The 24,605-nt window shown below is 40.6% G+C and overlaps 1 protein-coding gene across 6 annotated transcripts in view; it reads left to right on the top strand.

Moving 5' to 3' along the window:
* The first annotated feature begins 829 nt into the window (after positions 1 to 829).
* Positions 830 to 24,605, top strand: part of LOC136098272 (cadherin-6) — a 107,690-nt gene continuing 83,914 nt past the window's right edge. For 4 of the 6 annotated variants that reach the window (XM_065831532.2, XM_071804498.1, XM_071804501.1 and 1 more), the window contains exon 1: positions 830 to 1,577. The gene's annotated coding sequence lies outside the window, so the exon portion shown is untranslated. The remainder of the gene's footprint in view (positions 1,578 to 24,605) is intronic. The other 2 variants (XM_071804500.1, XM_071804499.1) reach the window with 2 other exon arrangements.

Raw genomic sequence — 24,605 nt, 5'->3', positions numbered from 1 at the left:
TTCTTTAAGGAGCTGAGTACAAATTTTAGGTATAACTGCTATGCTGTGGAGATGATGCTGCAGCACTGTAGAAATTACGGCACAAGCAGCAAGATTGTTACCTGAACTTCTGATACTCGGAGTATTTAAACTATACTAAAAGCCCTGAAATGGTCCAGAAACAGGAGGACACAAAAGTGACTTAGGGCCAACACAGACCCATCCTTAAGACATACAGCAAGCAGAAATTGTGAGAGGTGGGTAGGAGAAAGGGAAGAAAACGAAAAAAAAAAAAAGCTTAAGATTGACTAGCAGGGAAAAAATACATCATAAAGGTCAAATTTAAGACTGTGGAGATGTGAGAGGCAAATGGCAGAAAGCTTAACTTCTTGCAACATTTGCCATGAATCTTGAAGAGACACAATGTGACTGAGTTGGAGTGGACTCTTGTCAGGCAAATAATAAACTATCAGGCAATTTCCAGCTTGCCATTTAATATATATTTAGATTAAACCACCCAAAGCTTTATTTCAGGGTAGACTTTGGGCGGGGGGGGCGGGGAGGGGGGCTGTACCACCTGCATGTGTGTAGAGGGGTTCCACAAGTCCTACGGCAAAAGCCGAGATATCAATTCTTACTGCATTAAGATTAGTCACAACCTTGTGAGTGGGAAGCCCTCTAGAAAGAGGGTGCCTGAGCAAAGGCAGGCACCTGGAAAATCCTCTTCCACTGCTTCCCATTCACACAGAAACCACCACGTGTGATCACCCCCACAAAGTCTCATCTCCATTAATAATTCACTGAAATTCTTGATTCATCAAGTCCAGGAAGTTCCCGGGAAGTGTGGGAAAAGGCCACTCGGGCATCTCTGGTGTCAAAAGAAGGACTTAAAACCGGCTCCGAGGATGAGAAACGGCACGGCACAAACACTCGGTTCACAACAGAGGAGCATGACTCTCCCTCCTTTTTATCCCCCCCTCCCCTGATTTTTATTCTGCTTTTACTGTCACTACCAAACGATTAGGAATAAAGCTGGCTGCTCTCCACCTCAAGCTCCGAGCGGCTCTCAGGGGAAGGGGGCTCCTTAGCACAGCCCTCCCCCTCTGCCCTCCCACCGCATTCACTTGCAAATTCCTGCCCGCCCGGAGGAGCCCTCTCCGCGCCCGTGCCCGCTCCGGCATCTCCGTCCCCAGTGCGGCAGCTCTGGTGGCTCCGGCATCCGCAGCGCCAGCGCCAGGAGTGCGTGTGCGAGTGTGTGTGAAAGAGAGTGAGTGTGTGTGTGCGTGCTCCTGCCAGGGAGGCAGGAGGGGAGGGAGGAGTTTGGCTTTTTTTTTCCCCTTTCCCTACCCCCCGCCTTTTTTTTTTTTTTTTTTTTTTTTTTTTTTTTATTAATCAGGAGCACTGAATGGAAACCAATCAGATAGAGAGGCCCCTCGGCTTGGGCTGCCTGCGTGCTGGAGTTAAAAAGTGCTGCTGGCCGACCGGGAGCCCCAGTGAGAGGCGGGGAGGCTGAGCGGCGGGGAGAAGGGGCCGGGGAGCCGCGCTGCAGCCGCGCCGCCGACCTGGGCCAAGTTCGGCCCCGTCGTCCCTGCTTGCCGGTAAGGAGATGCGGCTTCGCACTTCTTTAGGAGCAAGTTTCAACTGTCAGCAGGCACTTGCCGTCTTCCCTTTTTCTTTTTGCCGCTCGTGGAGAGAATGCTAATTTTTTGGGGGGTGGAGAGGGTGGGGGGGCTGGCGGGCGGGGGGAGAGATGTGCAGAGGGAGAGCCAAGCACCTATTTTGCAAAGTTGGCAGTTGTCTTGCAGAGGGCTCTGCACCCCATCCCCGCGATGGAGTGACCCCCGCCTGGGGCTCCGCGGAGTGCCCGGCGGCTCAGGGGCGTGCGGGGACCACGTTTGCTGTCATTTTAAGTCAGGCGAAGCGATGCGGCGTTTTCCTGGGAACTGGTATTGCCAGTAAAGCACTCCGGTCGAGGGGAGGTGGTGAGAAGCGGAGGAGGGTCGCGTGTGTTTGGAAAGGAATAATAAGAATAATAACAACGACAATAATAACAAAAGAAGAAACGTGATAAATAACTACAAAATAATAATAAAATATCCTGTCTCGGTTTCTTGCCTAGTTGTTGTGAAATGGATACAGGGCAAAACCCTTCAGATCACAAGCAAAATCCGAGGCAAAGTACAGAGCTGAATGTAGAGCACAGTTGAAATGAGGCTCTCCCTCATCAAAAAAGAAGGGGGCAGAGGGGGTAGACCCGAAGACACTACAGGAATTGCCAAATGTGAAATCTTTTGATAAAGGAATGAGTTGGGGAGTGATGGAGGTGGTGGAAGAAAGGGGGTAGGCGTACATTTTACAGGAGAGAAGTTGGATAATTGCAGAAAGAAAGTGCTGAATTTGGTTATATTCTAAATGTTTCTAAGGAGCTGGTAGCATACTTTGTATGTCAGATAGATTGAACTATTTATATATTCACATGTGTGTAACACCTACATGCACACACAGAGAAACCAATACACAGTATGTATACCATATATATGTATTCTTATGCAAAAGGTTGAGTCAAGAGATAAACAATAGCAGTAGAGGTCAGTGGCTGTGGAAAGAAGTCTCGTCACTGCTGCAATAAAATCCATATTTTATGGAGACTTAAATGCTGTACTTTGTAAGAGCAAGCGGATGGTCACCTAAGTAACTCCTGATGACATTCAAGGATCAAGAAGTTTAATGACCAAAATTACTCCCAGCATGATGGCACAGCTGCTACTTTAATACATACCAAGAAGATACGGCACCTTCTTCCTTCTACTTGTGTATGATGTGGCATTTTAAAGTTCTGTTAGCACTGCACAGATGACTGTGTAGCAAAAATTGCTTACAGAATGTAAGGTCAGTCCTTCCTCCAAATTTACTGTTCTTCTAGTACAGCAGTAATAAAGAGTACAGTTGTTTGGTACATACATCCTACATGTGTACTTCATGAGCTGTGTGCGTGAACATATGTGCAAGGAGAACACTGCAATTGAGAGCAAGGTTATTTCCATTCCCTTTTGTCATAGGACCATATGTAATAGCACACTGGAAATAACATAATTCCAAGGGAATAAAATTGTCTGAACTGCAGACCTCTTTGGTTTTAATCAAAATAGACGTAACTCTTCTAGTCAAGATAAAGGCTTATCTCATGTATTTACTGGGCTCAAATCTCTATTATGTAGTCAGTTCTGTGCAAAAACGCTTGCATATTACTTAAAGCATTCCATAAAATTGATTAACATCTGTTCCTGAGCAATATAATGCTATGGGTAATGGTGCATCCCTATTCATTTCTTTTTTTCTAATTCCTGTTTAAAGGCAATAAGTTTCCATGTCACAGGAGAGTTGTGTAGGGCTTGGGGGCTTGTGATCAAGATCAAGCAGATTCCTTTGTCGTGGATATATACTGTTTTAAAGGCTTGGCAGCAATGACACAATTGGATAGCTCCTTTAAACAGCCCAAACATGCTAATAAAGACTGCAGGGCTGAATCCCTTTTTCCTCTCTTCTCAGATGTTATCTGACACAGCACCGGTAAATATATAATCTCATATGCTTCTGGCTTTCAGCTGTGCCATAATCTTTCTGAACATATTTCTAGTGGCTTGCAGTTGACTTTTGAGCTGGGGGAGGGAGGGAGAAAGCAGCCAGTCTTTTCAGAATAACATAGTCAGAGGCAGCAATGCTACTGTTGTAGTTCCCTGCAATTATCCTTTGCAGCCATTTAAGGAACTGGGGTCCCCATAGGGACTTATTAGTCTCTCTAGGTATTTTAGCTTTCACACCAGTTCACAGCTCTTGTATATCTCCATGCCAGCACTCCAAAGATTACATCTATAGACATGGTCATCACTTTCTAACCAAGTTGTTCAGCTGGAGATATGAATCTTAACTTCTGAGTCTTTCCTCCCTCCTTTCCTCCCTTGCACAGCTCTCTCATGCAAACAGTAACCTGCCGCTCAAGGCAGCCTTCCCTTTCATAAAGTTTGCATTTTGCCATCTGCTGTTTCCATAATATTTAGTTGAGAGACTTCCTTGAAAGCAAAACACGCACATTGAAAAATGTTGTGGCTTTTTTTTTTTTTTTCCCCTCCTTTCTGCTGAAGATCCTGAAACTAATGCAAACTTGATAGAAGTTATGACCGTGCCTGTGCTCCTCATCAGCTGAGATCCTACCAGGTCACTTCCTCCCTGTGAACAACCCTCTACTCAAGGGTACACTGGTTTCCTGGGGGCAGGATCCTCCCCACGGTCCTCTGTTCCCTTAGGTGTCCTACATCATTTTGCTTTGGCTGAAGATTTCAGCACACCGATCTGCTGCTTGTTAATAGACTCTTGCAGTATTTCAGGGTTTGGAAGTAATTGCTCTTGGGTTTTCCAGTGGATGCCTGCACACTGTGTAGCGGTCAAGCAGATCCAGAGGGCACTGACATTTATCTGTTGTTAAATAAAATAGTGGTCTTCATCTCTTGCTTAACTGAACTTTTTAGTGTGCCACCTGCCCTTCATTGGCTACTATTAAACAATGTTCCCTTTCTAGTGCAATCTTGTAGTATTATGGTTCAAGATGGGCAGGAAATTGCTATGGATCTCCTTGGAAATGGTGGCTAATTACTAAAATGAAAGGTAGCTGAAATCTATAAAAATGAGTGGGTAAAACCTGTTGGAAACAGCAGGCCCCACTGTGGTGGTGCCTCATCTTGCATAATGGTTGTAATTCCTCTAGTGGCTCTGCTGCAATTATACCAGAATAAAGAAGAATTGGTTTTCAGTTTGCTCTTTTTTTATTATCATAAGTGTGTGCCATAGAGGAGCTGTGCCTTGGAAGCTGAGTGTTAGGGAGACTTATTCATTAACCCATTAAAGACCTAGTTAGCCGCAGTAACTGTTGAGATAATTTCAAAGGCTTCATGTCATTTGGTGTTTGCTCCTTTTTCATTTTTTTTTTTTTTTCTAAATAAGCATTTGGGTTCACAGCTCTCAGAAACAGAGCTGATAAACTTAGTTGTGATTATCCTTACTATCAAGTGAGGCTAAAGCGAGTGCCCCATCCTGCACATGAGTGTCTCTATGTACCACCATACCCAATCTTTTCTGCTGACTTTATGAAATATTCAACTTGAAGTATAAACATGGTTCTCAAGTTTAAATGTGTTCTGATTGAGATCAAAATCCAGTAGAAGTTGGTTAGCCCATGCTGCTTGCTTAGTCACGACAGACCTTTCTGAGGGATCTGGAGAAACTGAGCTCTGTGAGGAAAGAGGTGTTACGACATCTCAACTTGTTTCGTTTGGGATGGGGAGACACAAGATGTAGAGGAAATGTTTAATGCAATTCAACGCAGCTGTTATCTGCCTTTGTTAATTAACAAAAAGTACAGGACAGATTATTAGTCCCTGAGTTTTAATGACACCCTTGAAGAATACATAATTAATGCAAAATATCAGCGGAAAACATCATCCCCTCTGGGTGGTATCGTGAGTGATGCTGCAGTGGAACTAGTTAAGGAAAGTGCTGGATAAAAACATTTTTAAAGTTGGAGTTTGAGTACTTCTCTTCACATCCATTTGGGTTTTTCTTGTGATAAATCTCAGCCTAAGAACTCTTCTCTCATCCTTCCCCAATGACTGGCTGATATCTGTTGACACTCTGTCCAGCCTCTGATTCCTAAGGTTCTCCAGGGCACTGCTGTTTGTCCTAATCCTGATCACCCATCAGCAGTTTCCCTTCCCTATTCCAGGCAAAATTATCCCTCCTTTCACTCGTGACCATCTCCTGTACTTATTCCAGGTGTGGCTGGTTGCCAGCATTGTCTTCCACTTTATTTATTTTCCTGGTTGTGCACTTGGCAGTGAAAGGCCCAAACAAATACCATGAATATTTGTATTTATGCTTTTGTTTGTTTGTTGACAGGAGCATTCCCAGAAGAAGATAGGATAACTGTAATTCAGGACAGTCTAGAGTGGTGTGAATTAATGTTACTGGTTGGTACATTCAGTCTTGTGAAGCTGCCCACTCCTTGAGTATTTTCCTCTTTCAAAACAAAGCAAAAATACAGTTTTTCCTGCAGCTGCAACCACCTGAGCAGCAGCAAGGAGCAATGCTGTTGGGGAAGGGAAACTGCACCATTCTGATGAGGGGAGCTTGCGAGCCCTGCCAGGATGGAAAAGGCATATCTGGCACGTTGTCCTTCATGAGTAATAGTGTTGGACCTTCAAAAAGAAGCTTTAAGCAAGGGAGTGATTGCTTGACTGTGACGGTGCCAGAGCACTTGATAGCACTGTGCTGAGACATCCAAGATTACACTGATACTGCATTATCTTTCTTCACATCCAGCCACAAGACACCCTCTCCATACTCAGAGAGGACAAGCACACAGACAAAAGAGCATATACATTTCCATCTGGTTGCATTCAGGAACAGTGCCAACCTTGCTATGTTTTAAGTAACCTGTTTAATAATGGCTTCATTCTGGTCTTGTGGGCAAATATTTTATGGATTAATCAGCCTGTCTTGTCAGGGTATACATATGTATTTATATATATTCAGAAAGTGCTTAGTTCTAGCCAGAATGGGACTATTACATTTGATTTGCAACATTAATACCCGTTGTAACCCCTCAACTCTTTCCTAGTGACACACCACAATACACAGAAGAGAGCATTTTATGAATGAGATCGGTCCTGTACTATCTGAGTACCTTAATTCCTCCCAGCTAAACTAATTCTGTTATCTTGCTGTAATGTTTACAGCTGCCTGTGAGATAATAGGTAGTGTATCTTTCCAGCATTCCCACTTCTGCATCTAATCACAGAGCCAGAGCGGGAGGACCAAGGAGAAGGGTCATCAGGAATTGAAAATTAGCACAGAAATTAAACACTAGCCGAGTTTCCCTGGGTACTGCAGGTGCATGCTTGTCTGCATGTAAGGCAGAGCTGCCTACTCCGTAACTGATGCATTTCAATTGTCAGTTAGCAGCTTCTATAAGCACAAAGGCTGCTTAATCAACACGACCATTAGTGTGTAGCTCTGCTTTGGTGTGAAGGGTAAGACCAAACTCAAAGAAAATACTTGGCTCTGATGGTAACCCCACACTTCATTCTTGAAGGTCATGGGAGCCCAGATCTGTCCTGCGCATGAGGTGGTGAGAAAGCCACATGTGCCAGTGGTCCCAATCAGGGTGCTGGCACCATGCAGCACAGGGGTCAGCCTCTGTACTGACACCCTCACCAGAGGGAAAGCTCTCTCACTTATAAAGATATTCCTGTGTCCTCCTCCCTCATCCTCTTCAGTTCCAAAAATAATTAAAAGCACAGTTGTTTTTAGTTTTGCCCTAAGCATTCAGGTGAAATCTGTTTCCTCCCTGAATTGATTCTCTTTGAGTGCCTGGTGGTTTGTAATTTCAGAGTGTCATTAGTCTGACAATCATTATTTAACAGAAGCATCTTCATGGGCAAAAAGAAAATGAAATAGCTTATAATATCCTGCCAAAAAAATAATCTGATTGTGAGATGCTCTATGGACATTCATGTAAGGGACAAGGCATAGTTGATCAACATGGGGCCTTCTCTCAAAAGCAGTTCAAGTATTCCACAATGTCTAAAAAATACATTTCCAACACATGGCCCTCTGCAAGCCTGGCCTGTGTAACTGGCCTTGTTTTACAGCAGGCGGAAGTGTGTCACAACAGAGGTGAGTGACTTGCCTAAGGTCACATGTGGAGGCTGTAGCACTGCAGGGATGATGAACCAGGATCTTACAGCAAGTACAGCTTCCAGTCAATCCTCCTGCCTCTCTGTTGCTCACTCCAGTTGGAGCTGATCAAAGAATGGATGGGAAAGAAAGAAAAAAAAAAACAGCAAACAAACAACAAACAGATATGGGTCACTTTTTTCATCCAAAAGAAAACCAATTATTTTTCTCAAGGACTCCTTGCAGCCTCTTTGACACTCTCTCCCCAAAGGATTTTCTGGATGTATTTTGCTTGTTTGTTCAGCTGTGCTCTGTGTGGAGGGAAAGAAGGAGGCTGGGGAGATCCAGAGCCGTCTGGGACAAGACTGAATATATTATTCCCGGGAGAAAATAATCTTAACTATCCCTAAGCAAGGTGGTGATGACCTTCCTCTCTACATTAGCCCAGTTGGACTGGCCACAGAGATTTTTTACCATTCCCTGCCTCATCGATTCCCACCTACTTATGCCTGTGGGAGAGAAGAGGATGAAAAAGTCTCATGAAAGGCTGCCTTTTCTGCATGCTGCATGCATGTGGTTTGGGGCAGCCGGAGGTCACATCACACTTTCTCTTGTTCACGTCCATGTCTGTATGAATTCATTTCAAAGCACCCCTGCTTTGTAAACATCTAAAGAGCAGTATTCCTAGTGCACAGATATGAAGGTGAGCCAAAGGGAAGTTGCGTGAATAAGGACATGGTGTACACCAATACCCCTGGCATGGGTATTGATCCCAGTATAAATAAATAGAAGCAAAGTAGAAAAAGAGACATAAAAATGACAGACATGTTAAATTTACAAGTTATATGGCAGGATTAGATACAAATAGTACCAGTTTATGAGCTGTGTGCCACCTACTATGTCCTAACGCTTTTGCAGCTGTCCTTGCAAACTGATCAACCACTACAAGAATTCAAGAGAGCTTATTTCCTCACTTTCACAGTGTGAAGAGTGCTCTGGCAGATCACAGAGCAGGAATATATAGAGTTAGAATCACTTTCAGGGAGCAAATTCCTTTTGTGAAATTGGTGTTCAATTTAGCTGTCACTGCTGAAAAGGAAAAAGATGCAGAAGCAACTTCTAAGTCCACCAGCCACATCCATTGAAGCAATTCATGCTGTGCCAACCAGTTTCATAAATGGAGTTTAGATGAAATACGAAGTTTTAAGTTTAAATAATATGAATGCCTTGCTATGTTATTTCCCTTCTCACTGCTGATAATTACCAAGTTATTTCTGCTATAAACAAAGCAGTGATCTTCTTTTTCTCTGTCTTATCATACCTGGTCCCACAACAGTTTACTTTTAAACATACCAATAAACTGCACTGAAGTCCACGAACTGAATACTGAAGTGCCTTTCTGGATCAAGATGTGGGGATCTTGTAATGAAGTGTTTACATCTTTGTAATTATTTCCATGGTGACTAAACTGTGACCTCCAAAAATTTGTATACTTGGTCTCCCTAAATAGTAGGTTAGGAAAAGTGAGAATGGAAAAAACTTGTTTGAGGAATGATCATAATTTCCCATTGAAACCCCTTCAGCAATATAGTCTGGCTTATTCGTACAGCACGGTGATGGATTCTCTGCTGTTCTTCTGCTCCCATCAGCAGCTGGTGGCAGTTGCAGCAGGGATGCAGAGGACTGGACTGAGGTCGTCACATTCTGGGTAGCTCTGCTGGAACACAGCAGAAGCATCTTTTCTTTGTGCAAGCATCACTGTGCATTACATTTCTAAAGCTAATTCTTAGCTCAGATTCTTCCTTCTGGTGCCTGTGTCTTCAGGTCATCTGCACTGAAGAGGAAGCAGTGCATAAACGTCTGAGGAAAAAAAGCTGGCCCAGTGTATCATATTTATTAATATTTACAACCATCAGCACAATTCTGCAGATAATCTAATCTCAAGCAGCTTTGAAATTAGGTGCTTTTCAGAGCAGTGTTTCCTATCAGAAACAGAAGTGTGCACTTTAATTTGTAGAAAGGACTTCTTTTCTTCTTGAAAAACAGCAACAAAAACAAAACAACACTAAAACAGGCTCCCACTTTTCTGAATGCAAAATTTATATTGTTATTAAATGAAATCTATTATCATGTTACATTAGGGTGTCTTTTGTAGGATTTCTGAAATGTCTCCTCATTATTCTACTGTAATTCATGTGTCAGATATCTCAGAGCTACTTGATATCACAGTTGTTTTAAGGTATGACAGAGTTTTCCTTAGCAACAGGTTGTAATTTCAACCGTGCTGGTAAATGTGAGGTCAGAGGCTGGTTGCTGCAAATCTAGGAGGTTAAAATACACTGAACATCCATCTTTCCTGTTGCAATACCATCCTGAATCCAGATTAGCAAAAATAAATACTGGAGTTACTCAGGAATTAATAGGTTTTCTCCTCTGGGAATGGCACATTTAATTTTAAGTGTATTTTGTGTTTATTACAGGGGTATATAAGTTTTGTCAAACTAGAATTAAACCAGCTTTCATGTAACGCAGGCACCTCAGGTACAGATTTAATTTCGATCCCTGACCTGAGCAAGTATCTGTTACATCTCAAGAGACTGTGGGTCACCACAGGACAGAGCTACTGGAGTGGTGATGCTGCTTGTGAGGGTGGGTACGGGCTTAGCAACAGGCATTCTGACATGTACAGGCATCTCAGCCCTAGGAAGCAGCGAGAAAACTTACTTCTGTAGGTTGAATTTAGCAACAGTGAGCACATAAACTAGATGGCTATCAGTGACCACAGTTTTAGTAACTGTTTAACTGGGACCAGGTTGGTGTAATGCAAAACACCAGGGGTCTTTAGTTAAGTCCCAAACTTAGTGTGTTTGGCTACTGCAGTGATAGAAAGTACTAGATTATGGCCGTGGTAGTGGTTTTCAGCTCTGAGAATGGTAGAATGAACACAAAGAGGAGATACCCAGCCAGCTTCAAGTCCTATTATGCACTTCCTTCAAAGGTGACACTATAGAAGGTTTGATAGTTTTTATATGCACTACTGATGGTAGTGCAAGACTCACGGTTATTCCAGATTTATGTATGGAATGTGCTGTTGTCGAGGGTTAAGATTGCAGGGTGACAATCAAACCCTGGCAGATGTATTGTTAACCTCCTCTCCCCGCCACTTCCCCTTTTTGCCCCTCCCTCTCCCCCTTCCCACTCAGGACAGGCAATCGGGAGGAAAAGAAGGACAGAGAGAAGAGAGTTGGAAAAATTAAAGATGTTTTACTAATGCTACTAATAAGAATAGAGAAAATAATGCAAAATATACAAAACCAATCTTGAAAGTCTCAGCAACTGCAGAGCCAGCACCCAAAGTCCTGGATTAGACTCTGTAGCCAACCGGAGCTGGATTCAGTCTCTCACTAGGCCTCAGTTCGCAGGGACGACCATCAAGATCCTCTCCTAATGTCAGCCATGAGGAGAAGGGAAGGAAAAGGCAAAAGGGACGAGATCCTCGTGATCTCCCACTTTTATATGAAGTATCCACGTGAATGAAATGCTATACACCGTTGGTCAGTCTCTTGGTCACCGGTTTCTCGTTGCCCCTCTCATGAGATGTCCATCCATGCTTATCAATAAGTTAGCATTCCATTGCTAGGTTTACCAAAACATGTGTCTGGTTCTCCAGGAAAATGCAGCTAATATGAAGGCTTTAGCTGACAGACAAAATTCACTAAAAGAGAAACTTGTTTTTTAACAAAACCGGGACAGCTGTACAAAGGGTAATAAGGACATGTTTTTAGGGACCACTCAACTTCCTATGTTCTCCTTCCCTTATATATTTATCTTCTTCCGTTGGAGTGTTTCATGCTTATCTGTTGTTTTATAAGATAACGATTCTTTGCCCAGCTCTGTGCGTGTTAGAATAATAGAATTGTTGGAAAAGACCTTTAAGACTATCAAGAATATCAAGTCCAACCACTAACCTAGCACTTCCAAGACCATCACTAAACCATGTCCCTAAGCACCATGTTGCTTCTGGGAAGACAAGACATACCAGGAAAACAAAAGTTCAGTAGACATCAGTGTGTTGAAAATATGTCTTTGTCCTCACATGGAGCATCACAGGGCTGGTTGAGCGCTCTCTGCATTTGCTATTTCACAATCAACTCTGACTGTCTGAACAGAGCACAGAGACAAGCAAGATTCAGCTGCAAGCTGGGATAGGATGAATTATTGTAAATAACTGAGCTGAGCCATTAGAAATAAGTTGCTAATGTAAGCAAGATTAACTTGATGTGCTGCCTGAAATGAGATATTAGAGATGATAGGGGAGAGAGAAAACTTTTCATTTAGATGGAAACAGGACTGATTAATTAAGCAGTAACGAACAAGGAGCCTTGCCTTAAATTGCTATGAGGCTTGCAGTGCTAATTTAACACAAAGTACAGCTCCCAATTTGTTATTAAATTAAAATGGCTTTTAAAATTGTTTACTTTTTTTTTTTTTTCCTTATTTGCTTCTGTGTGGTAAAATGATTATTCTGGCTAGTTAAAAAAAACAACCAGAGCAACAGAAAGTGTAAGTTGAAGTGGGGAAGTATTGTCCCATTGTGTAATTAAGAAATATACACTAATATCCATGACATCATGAATAAGCACTTCAAAGTAGTAAGTGTGCTCTGTATTGCATATTAAATTCTGCAATTAGCATGCTAACAAGCTGTTTTGAACATACAGTGAAAATGCATTACACTCAAGGAAATGACTGCTTCTTATGTTTTTGGTCTAAAGATCTGCTCACCTGACTGACAAGTATTATTAAGAAATAATAAGGAAGAAACTTTTTTTCCTTTTGTTTCCTTTCCCTTTTTCTTGCAATTTTCAAAGCAATTTTAATTTGGTATCGTACACACTGGAACTTTTGCTACCTTCATCAAAGTATATGATGGAAATGTGAGACATTGTGTGTGAAAGACAAATCCTATGGAACAACAAAGAAAATAACCTTGTAGCGACATTGCTTTTTTAGTCTCAAACTAGTTTCACTCCTGACAGGAATGAGTCTATGTTATTTATTATATGATAGCTCAACAGTAGCAATTTATCATGTATTGTGATGCAATTTGATGGGTTCATTTCTTAAATGAATTATGGATTATGGATTACCTCTGTATATCAACAACAGAGCTGTATCTTTTATGTAAATATTCCCTCAACTTTTCCTTCCTCTTCCAATCCATTTTCCATCATACAGAGATGACTTTTCTTCCATCTAATCTTTCTACTAATAAGGTGTTTAATAATTTAGCAGCCTAAAAAATGAGCTTATTTCAAAGGAGTTGGTATCAATGGTAGTGTAAAAGCCTCAGGCTACGAAAATGTGGATGAGGCTACCAAAGTTTTAGAGTCAGGATGCCAACTGTCTTTCCGCTTCAGGCAGCTATTTTATTAAAGCTGGTATTAAACAACACTGCCTAGGGCCTGATTAACAATGTATGACTTCCTAAGAAGGATTATCAGAAGCCTATCATTTTTATACTTAAAACTTAATTTTAAAACATCTAAGAGAAACCATACCAGGTTTATATTTTTCATTATTTGTTATTTTTATTATTACTGTTGCTGCCTTGGAACATTGCTTATATAAACATTGTGGGCACCAGTTTGTTGTACTGACCTTTTAGTACCTCATCCTCTCACACGTGTCAGAGGGAAAACTAGCTTCTTGTGTCATGTGATGGGCTTGATGTCACAGAATGATGGCTTTTGTCTTTTGATGGGCCGAGTTGCTTTTCACTCTCCCCGGAGTCCATTGGGATAGAGAGTGATTGGCATTTGACAGAGTCAAACTGAGATCTGCAAGCCCAGAAGCTGAATGTTGTCCAGCTAGCATTCCTTTAGAGAATGAAATCCAGATGTACATGACCCAGGCTTGCCTGATGTACCTTTCCAAAGAGGAATTTTCCTTTCTGACATTTACTTTATGCAACTAGTTGGATCTCTGTCTCAGAAGTGTTTTTCCATGACCCTCCCAGCCCTGCTTGTTAGGTTACTGCTGCGCAGCCTCTGCTAGGAGAGAGGGCAGGGTGCGATCCTGCTGTTATATTCTGGGAAGCAACAGAAAAGGAGTTGTTGCTTTTTGCTATTACAGAAGCAGCCCAGGAAGGAGAATGTTATCAGGTGAGAAGAGGATGGAGAGCAGATACAAATAAATCTGCTGGGCAAACTTTTCTCACTCTCCTGAGTATAAAATCAGGCCAAAGACGTGCAGTTTAGTGGAACAGAGTGGATTTTTTTCCACTTCTGGAAAAGCTATTTTTGATCTTTATTTTTAATGTTCAAATATAAAATAATAACAATGGTCTGTTCTGTTATCTGTTTTCAAATTGACCTAGTGGCCCCCCTTGACTTTATCTTCTCCAAGTTCAGTTGCTTCAGAAAATGTTATGATCTATTTTCTGCTTTTTCTTTTTTTTTGCTGTGTATTTCCATTTCTGATACTCTTCAGTGGATTTAACACTCATTTCACCAAGGGTTGGATGTGGTGGTCATAGCCTGTAGAGCTCAGGGAAAAGATTGTCAGCTAGGGGCTATGAGCTCCACTAGCTCACAGCAAGGGAGATGTTATTTTTGTCTTCTTGAGCTTCTCTAGTCAGTAAGACACTAAAAGGCTCAAAAGAAATGCTGATATTTCAGCATCTTCATTGCTTTATTTGAACTCTCAACATCTCCAAAGCTTTTATTTTAATCAATAGTTTAGCTTTTGTCTTGGACTCGAGGGTTTTAAGTTTTAAAATACTAGAGCCATAATCTGAAAACTGCTGGTTATTCACAGCAAAAAATGAGGATTAACACATTCAAATGAAGATTTCTCATTTTGCTGGCTTTTCAGGATTTGATAAATGGAATTTTAGTTTTAGGGTTGCATTCACCTTTAAAGAATCTGCTGTTAGAATGACTCTGAAAACCACAGTCAGAATATTTTCTGGCGACGCTTGTGTTCAGCATGTGCTTGTGGGCCATTACTGTCAGTTGGATTTAAGCAAATGCGGAAAAGATTGTGCTGAATCAGGGACTGAGCAGTACCTGTAAGGAGTAAGGCCCTTAGTATCGGGATTAGCAACACTCAAGGTTTCTATCTTCTCCTTCCATTGTGACTGGAATTTTATCTAGTCACATTCTCAGGCCAAAGAGGTCAAATTCTATTCCGCCATCTTCTAGGGAGCTGTAATGATTAACATGAGCTGAAAAACTGGACCAAGTAAGGAGAACAAAATGCATTAATAAATTATCAAAAGTGGCCATGCCCAGGAACTGATACCAGTCAGCTCCCCCCACTCTCTCGTCACTGCCCCATAAAAAATTCTCAACTGTTTAGCCAGAGAGCAGGAGAGATATCATGGGACTTCTGTGGCCAGCGACACAGCAAACAACAGCACGAGCAAATAGTTCATACTTAATCTGTGTGATGAATTATTTATCCAAACTATTATACAGTAACATATTATTATTTATTTGTATGACATTAGGATCCACAGGTCCAAACTGCATGAAGCAGTGCTCTAACCTAATAGAGTCCCAGTTGGCAAATATGTTTAGAGAATCAGTCTTGGTTGCAGGATTATTTGACCAAAATGTGGCTAACTTCACAGGAAATCATATTAGAACAGAGTGGTTAAGTAAGTTCCATCCTGTAATAGATGTGAAAGTTAAATACATCAGTTATGCTTTTGTCCAATTAAAACCCATTTACTAAAAAATATAGCTGAAGCCCTACTATATTATGATTCATTCTGTAACCACTGGAATGATTTTAAAGTCTTTTGTGTACAGAATATTCAGGTGAAGTTAATGTGATTTCATCCTCTCAAGGATGGCTTCTTGGTTCCCTTAAATGAGTCAGAAAGAAAAAAAAAAAAAAAAAGTAGACCTGTCCATGACACACAAGAGTATCTTATGTAGAGGAACAACATGATATGAAACCTAACATAAGGATATTACAATTCTTGGATGAAAGCAAGAAAATGAACTAGGAAATTAGAAGTACGGTATAAAACATTTGCTGGGAGCTCCTGGAGGTCATTGGAGATCATAATATGTGCCATCAGCAGTCTTCAGGATAAATATGCCCTCAGTGTCACACACCTTTCCACGGTATTTGTGAGTAGGATTGTTGCCAGGAAAATGGCCTCTTCTTTGCCTTTTTTTTTTATTTCATTTTATTCCAGTTCTGTGACTACACAGTCTGAACTAGGCACTCACTAGTGCATAGTTATATATAAGCTATTCAGCTTCAGTCAATAGCTATTTTATGATTATCCCAGATTGCTTTGTCCAGCAAGGATAACACACTTTTGTGAGAAATGTTGGTTTTGTTCCACGAGTTCACAATAGCATGCCACAGTTTGCAGATATGGACAAGATGTATGCGTAAAAAAACCTGCTAGATGAAAAAAAATCTGTCAACACCTGGTTTGTACATATCTCTCAATCTTTGCTTTTGGATGTTCATTACTAATCAAGTTCCACCACACACAAACATACTAAAATTTTCTCCTGTGGATGTCATTTCCAGGAGAACATGGATATCAGCTTGCAGCGGAGTGTCAGCTGGCCTGAATGCAAACCATAAAGCCAAATACCTTCTCACGATGAAAGAGTGGAGACTGAACTGAGATCCATGTTGTACAAATGGCCTCATCTTGGCATGCCTGAAAGAGGGAAATGCATGAAGTTGTGATCTCTTAACATCTGCTCCTGTCTTATCTGAATCCCTTAAAAACGAGCAGACACCCAGCCCTGCATCCACACACTCCAGCTTTAAATGGGTTACTGGTACCCAGCTCTGCACTTTGCCACTTGAGCCTTTCTGCTGCTTCAACCCAGCTCTGAAATGTGTCCCTCCAGTTTCGCTTGTGTAAACAAAAGAACCAAATTAGCATTGCAAGCAACCATTGCCCTCAAAAAACAGTAGTTTTTCTGTGCTCAGTGCATATTTGCCATCTGTTAATGAATTTTAAAAAAGAAAAAAAAAATATCTGGGCCAAGTCCTTAATTGGAGTAAACCCATGTGTAACTCTAGTTACTTTAAGGAACTGTCATTGTCTTTACAAGCAGATGAACGGACCTCTGTGACTGCAAAGCAGAGGATGCTTTGGAGCATTTAGGCTATGCTTTGTTTCTGCCTGACTGAAAGGATTCCAAAAGGAGTGAGCATGTTTTCTCGAAGGCAGCCTTCTGGTTGTTGTCTGCTGTGCAGAATGGGGTGTATACACCTACACACTGCAAGCCTTCTGCACTTCTGGCTGCTTGGCTCTAGGCACAACTCATGTACCTTGTAATATAAATACTCAGATTTGCTTTCTCAGCTCTAACCCTTCCCATGCAAAGTCAGAAGTATGCACACTGTGCCAAAAATAGGAGACTGAACTCTAGCTCCTGCAGAAATGACATCATTAAAAGCCAAAAGCAAAGACGAAAAACGAAAAAGGATGTGTGACCATCTCACACCAGAAAGGATATTTTGATTGTCTGTGAGATTTTTCCTCTATCAGAATAAAACAAACAAAAAAAACTTAAAAGGTTAAAATAACAACCCCAGTTCTTTCAGATTCAGAGCTGAGCATTTTAACCTGTCTCCTGCCTAGTATGAATAGAACATGATAGCCTGGGTCATGCTATACCAGTACTATTCAGGCCACTGGCACTGGGAAAAAATACAGGAGTGACAATGAAATAAATGTAGAATGATGCAAATTTATAAAGAATATGACTTTATTTTACTTCTAAAATTTTCTCTACTTTCAAAAAGAAAAAGAAAGCCTCTTAGCGTTTATCTTTTCCCCACACTACAGTGGATTGGTAAAAATCTCTGGGGGAGGGGTATCTGTGAACAGAACAGAACACCCTTTAAAAGCTTTTAACTAATGCTACTCGAACAAAGTAGTTCAGTAAGACTGTTTAAAAGGCTTCACAAGAGAAAGTTTGCATCTTCATGGCTCACCCTCACATACCTGTCTCTTTCAATGAACTGTTACTCTGCCATTGAGAGAACCTGGCTTGGTGGCTGGTATCACACACCTTTCAGTCTATTGATATCCATGTAGCTGGCATTTCTCAGGGGATTGGCAAGCAGAGGGATTTTTTAGAGCCCTCTTCTTTCAATGGCCCTACTCAAACCCCAGCTAGAACAGATACCAGCAGTCAAAAGCACAGTTAGTACCACCTAATGGTTCTTCAGAGGACTGTGTAAGCAAAACAAGTATTTCTACTCCCTTTCATTTGGAAGATAAAAAATAGTAGGGGATTGTATTAATATCATCATCTGTTGAGAACTTTAATGGCACTGGCCTGTGAACCAGTAGAAAAAGTGGCAGCACTGCAGAATGAGCTCTAGGCTCCTTGGCAAGGTGGGCTGAAGATATTCTCATTGCTGCTGTTTATCCATTATCTGTTCTGTGGACGAATAAAAGCCTTCACCCTCTGCAGCTACCAGTGTCTACACTGCAGAAGCATTGCATCAGTAGAGAGATTTAAAAGAAAAAAGAAAAAACTCATCATTCCAAGGTAGCTGATTTGCCATGGAGGCAGGCACAGGAGATTCCTGAACTTTTGAGCCTCTGAGTTACTGGAAGAGCCTGTGTTTTCTCATATCTGCAGAGAACTAAAGACAGGGGAATCTCTTATCTCAGGGAAGAATTTGCTTTTCTCACACTCTAGTCATGCAGTGAAAGTTAATATACCTGATGTATTTAGGCCACATTTTTTAATCTTAAAGTTTGACTTGAAATATCTCCTGTGATGGAGGAGGAACAGGAAAGGGAGCGGGGAGAGAAAGAGACACTCACAGTTTTGCAACCACCCATTAGAGACCAATTTTTAAAAAGAAATTGGATAACTCAAGGTTTAAGTGCCAGTGCCCTTCCTTTCATGAGTAATACTTACTCGTGCTGAGTTTAATTTTTTTTTTTTATGAAGTGCATTTTATCACTACGTTTAAAAGTCTTTATACTCCAGAGCAGATCACTTGCAAATTTACAATGAAAAATTATTTCATTAACCCAGTGGTGAGTCATTGAAATGGGAGTTTACAGACCTGGACAACAGGGTTTGGAGGTTCTCTGAGTATTCATGGCTTTGCGCACATGTACCTTAACAGAAACACAGGCACACAAAAAGAGACCATATGGTAGGCATTTGTAAATAGAGCAGATTTTGCCCTCACACAAATAGACGTCTATGCAACTAAAATGCACATAGCTGTTCTTTCCATGCAGACACCTTTTTCTTTTACTAAAATATAAGTCACATCTGAGGCACAGCTTTATGTTTCAGTTCATCAGACAGGCAAATCAGTATTCTTCCAAGGGAAAAGTAAAGCAAAAACAAATGAAATTTATAACAGCTGAAGACATGATCCTATTTTCTGTCATTTATACTGTCAGATCAAATGACAGGACATACGTTCACTCTTATCTACATTGGAGATCCTGGAAATATCTTCAATGGAATTTTATGGGTTTGGGAGGTTGAGATTTTGCCTGTAGATTTTAATGAAAGTATTCTCAGCCTATGTGACTAGTGTCAATTGATCAAGCCCTTATATATTAGTTTCTTGGTAGCCTTTATTTTGTCTTGAAATCCACTGCATATGTCATTCCTCGTTATCCACTCTTAACATTCATCTTCCTTAAAGCTCTGACCTGTTATGATAAATATGTTATTATGCAGGGATTTCAATTATCACTAAAAAAGTAAAATTATTAGCGCTTACATATAAGGAAATCCCTGAAAACATGAAGTACACTACGGGGAAGAAATATAAAAGAGCAATCTTAAGTTACTTTTAAGCTAGTCCAACTTATGATTTAGTTTAAGATTTGAGGTTGTCAATTCAGTGAACTAGTAGTTTAGTACACTACCAATAAATTTCTCTCTCAGCCTTTTGGAGCAAGGCAGATTTCAGAACTCTGTTCCTGTGGTCTCACTGGCTCACCCGTGTACAGTCTGACTAAAGACACACAGATGCCTTTGTCACAAGCAACTGGATAAAACAGAGTATATCAAGTAAAGGTGAATGATAATGACTGTAACATTTAACACTTGCATGTTCTTCCGTGTTCAAGTGCTTTGCAAGTAGGAACTAATTACTATACATTCAGTAATAATGGTATGTTCAGAGAGATGTTAAATTGTGTAATAAACTGCTGTGCTGGGATAGGAAATCACTAGATTACAAGACAGAAGGAGGCAGCTTTAGGATAATGCCTCTGTAACCTCACGCACCTAGGTCTCTCACTGGAAACGGCACGAATCTAGACTCCCGCGCGAATACTTGCTCTTTTTTCAGAGAGGCTTATACCTTGACTACACAGTCTCTGCTTCAGCTTTATCAGTGCAAAGGGGCTGCAGGGCTACAGGACCCTCTGGCTTTGTCTATTCATGACAAGACAGAGAAGAAGGGTAGGGAAAACACTTTTTAACTGTCACAAGTTTAAAGAAAGCTGACTAACCGCTGAAGAATTTTTCACTTACATACTGCACAGCAAGAGAGGCAAAATCCCCTCTTCGCTGCTCTGCTCATCCTGCTGTAGCAGAGTCATCTTGTGTTTTCTCCTTGAATTATGTGTTGTCACAAAGAATAAATGACTTGAGAAAAAAGAAATATAATTGCAGGGGAAAAAAAAAATAACCAAAAAGATTTGTCATATTAACCTGATCATAGCTACAGGTAATAGATAATCTCATTATTTCTCCTGTGGAAGAAAAGATAGCTTGTTTTGAAAACTTACTAAATTTTTTTTACGTTTTTTTTATGAAGTGACTAGCATACAAAAAAGAAAAAAGCATCATCTATGGATTTTTGTATGTAGTTACTTGTAGAAAAACTTTCCATGGATAATTCACATTTCAATGTTACCTCATTTTTTAAGTTGATCTAATAACCCTTTTCAGGAATTAAGTCCAGTACATGGAAAAGGTGGTGACAGATGCTTTCTAAGAGGCAGCTGAATTGTGTGGGTTGTGCTTTCTCTCTGCTGACCTGAGCTCTCTCTAGGCTCTCTGGGGCTACCCTAGAGCTGCTCCTCGGGGGTAGCAGGACGCAGTAATACAATTGCCATTGCCCAGCAGGGAACAACCAGGTCATTCTGGGTGAGAGGCAACTACTAGCCAGTGAAGTTTTTGGCATTAATCAAACTTTGGGAATGAGAAGGACGTTCTGTTGACTTGGCCAAGCTCCCAAACAACTGAAGCTTATGGCATTTCTGAGCTTATCCAGAACACATCATTGAAGGCAATTTTGCTTTTCCTTGTAAGGGATGGTGTGTAGGTGAGTTTCCCTCTTTGTGGGTGCTCCAGGCATAGAAAAAGTATACAGCCACTAAATGGCAGTGGTGGGTATGGTAGTTACTGACAATGTTCAGGGTTATAGAAGAACACCCTTCTCCAACTTTAGTTTCTTGACATTAAATATTTATATTGAAATACAAGCGCTGTGAAGTCCAGCGATCACTGGTTCTAATTCAAGAGACAATGCATTTCTAAACCTCTTCAGGATTTATAATCGAGCTTTAGTGAAGGTAGATGTTGCCAGTTTCATGGATGGTAACAGCTCAGGTTGTATTCTGTCTGCTGATCATTGTTTAAGTAGAACTTGATGGTAGTTTCCCTCAGCTAAGATGCTGAACACCTTTTTCTCCTCTCAGCTTTCTAAAAATTAAGTGTAATTCAACTCCTGTGAATGTTAACCTGCAGATTACAATTCCAAATGATGCTCATTTAAAGAGGTCATTATTCTTTATAAACAAACAAACAAAAAAAAATTTTAAAAAAAGTTAGTCCTTTTTTCTCAGTAAGAAGTATGAGTAGTACTCTCCTCCACCTACTCTGTGTTCAGTAAATCCTATAAATTGGGCAAATTCTTAAACCAATTTTTAAAGGTATTACAACACAATTTTACATTAGATAACAGATATGTTGAAAACGTATTTTTTTTCTTTTTATTTTTTTTCCAAAGCCCTTCCTAACACAGTATCTATTCAGCCGTAGTTAGCAAAGCAGTAAGAACTTGGAAGGTATTAGATTATTGGCATAGTTAGCACAGCCCCTGATTTATTTAACTACAAGAAATAGTTAATTTTCTGAAATGTTGTTTAAAGAAAACAATAGCAAACAGAAGGTGTTTATACTCAGAAGACTAGGATAATGCATTTAACAGGAAAGAAAAAAAAAGGCAAACACCAAGATGGGGTCAAAAACAAACAAACAAAAAATCCCCAGCTACCCAAACAGACTGTGAAAAATGGGAATGATTAAAAAAAAAAAAAAAAACAACAACAAAAAGATCAAAAAAACATCTGCATGCTAGTGTTTTCAAGTGCAACAACAGAATAAGAGGAAAAGCCCGATACATTTCAGAAGAAATGTGAGAAGCAAACAAACCAGAAAAAAAAAAAAAAATAAAAAAGGAAAAATATGACTAAGTCAGAAAAAATCAGAGAAAGAAACAGATTGAATCTGTTTGTTCTTTCACAATGGAGCTTCTGCTGGTGACTGCATATTCAGCAGTGTGAATATTATAATTAAAGAATGTCAGCTCAAGCAAAATGTTTTAAAACCTTCCTATTAAGCAGATAAACTGCTTAAAAATACTGATTATATTAGGAAAAAGGGATGTGTTTGTTTTCTGTGTTTCAATTCGTTTCATCTACTATAACACATTTAAATAGCAGATGTCTCTCCCAGGCCACGCGTAATAGCAGTGCTGTTGATTTTGACGCTGAGGTGATAAGCACATATTTTACGGAGGGGTTCGGTGCTGTGCCGCAGATCCCAGAGCTCACTGGTACCCGCACAAGAGTCGAGTCCAGTATCCAGCAGAGCTGCCACAGCAGCAGCCCAGCGGTACCAGCCCTATGCCGTGTCCCGGCTGGTTAACTCTGCCTGTCAGCAGGACAGATGAGATGAGGTGCAGCACAGTCCTGATGCGGCGGGGCTGCTGGCAGCCCCGGGAGGGCTGGGGGGCTCTCTGCATCGCTCTTTGCTGCACAGCCCTGAAGGCATGTTCTTACAAGTGCTGCAGACAAAGAGCATCACTCTCTGGGATGGTGGGCAGCAAGCACTGTGCAGCACTTGATCCCAGATTCAGACCAGAACGGGAGCACTTAAGAGTGAGCTCCCCAGCACTGTGAAATGTGGATGCAAGGTCAATGTAAACCTCTTTCATCTCTGGAGTTTGGAAGATTTTTCACACCTAATTGTAATTAAAGTGACTTCTTCTTTTTGTGATAGCAAGCCGAAGTTAACAGGGTAATGGACAAAGGACAGTTAGAAGTGGAAAAAAAAAAAAAAATTAATATTAGCTCTGGCAGGCACAGGTCGGGCCAGACGAGTCCAGTCTTGCAAATACTTATGCACAGATATATTTTAGAGACACAAATAGTCTCAAGCACTTATGTGTGTGTCCACTTGCTTAACATTCAGAGGTTTAAGGAAGATCTAATCATCACGTGCAATGATCTTAAGGGAGATCATCATTACAATGTAGCTTAAACCCACAACCTTTTAGGTCTCTTTAAGATACTGTTCCAACACAAATAAATCAAAGTTGGATGAACTGTGAAAAATGCCAGTTGAAAAATAACTGCTGATGTATATATTCATCATGAGCTCACGTGAGAACATTTGTCATTTGGAAAGCCACTCTGAGCTTGCTTTTTCAGGACTCAAAAGTATCAGAATATCTTTAGATTTTTGTCAGGTTCTACCTGTGAGGCTGCAGTGCACTTTTTCTCCCCGTTGTGGCCAAGTTTCATGTTGTGAGCAAGACTGTTTACCTGAGGTGTCATTACGAAGTGTGAGAAAATGGTCACCATAAATCATCGATGTGAAAATAAATGCAGCCCCTTGGGATTGCACGATTTCTTCTAAAATGTTCACCTTGCTATGAAGTATTCTGTAATCCAACTATAGGTTTCTGCCTTTTTCAGTTGCTAAAGTGCTGTTCTGCATTTCTAGGTTTCCAGAGAGTCACCATGGCAGTTAGACTGTTAATCCAACCTTGAAGAGCAAACAACAGCACAGGCAACAGCCTGGTTATGAATCTGTAAACATTACCTCATCTGTTTCAGAGAAATTTTGACTCTCTTCCCAATTCATACAATGATATACAAACTACCACCTCCAATGTCAACTGCTTGGGTGCCGAAAACATTAAACAGAACAAAAAATCATGATAAAAAAATCTAGCGTAATAAAACATATGTAACTGCAGCCTGCTGACATGATGATTAGATGATTTTTGAGTCATTCAAAGACAAAACTAAATGCATTTTTCTCACTGTATATGTTTAACTTTTTCTATATAGAAATCTCACAAAAAAATGACCAAACTGGAATTCGGCAGGTGAGTAGAAAGGAGTGCATTCCACTACACGTTTGTGTAGCAGACTTACACAATGTAATATGATGTACATCTAGACAAACAAAAGGCTTCACATTTAACCCATAAGGTTTGAAGAAAATAATATTTAATAAAATCAGTGCTGAACATGAGTTTCCCTTCTAGTTCTTTCATCCAATTGTTTCCTTTCCATGATATAGTAGTTTTATGTTTGGTATCAGAAGGTTATTTACCTCGTGTTCAGAGTCAATTTCTCTTCTTTCCACAGTCTGATCGTAACTACTTTGCTGCTATTTCTTACTCTGTTTTGTTTTAGGCTACTTAATTGGAAACAGTTAAATGGCCCGGATGTCTTATGGCAGAGAAAATAATGATCTTAAACTGTACTAAGCTCCCATAAATATTTCAGTTCATGCTAATTTCTGTGCTTCCAGCTGAGCTGTTTAGAGCACTCAAAACAAAGCAAAACAACCACCAAACTTTTTGTCACAGATAAATATTTTACTAGGTAA

This window comes from Patagioenas fasciata, chromosome 2, assembly GCF_037038585.1.
Source record: "Patagioenas fasciata isolate bPatFas1 chromosome 2, bPatFas1.hap1, whole genome shotgun sequence".
NCBI lineage: Eukaryota > Metazoa > Chordata > Aves > Columbiformes > Columbidae > Patagioenas > Patagioenas fasciata.
The sequence above is the reverse complement of the archived record's forward strand: the minus strand, read 5'-3'. Positions and strand labels throughout refer to the sequence as shown.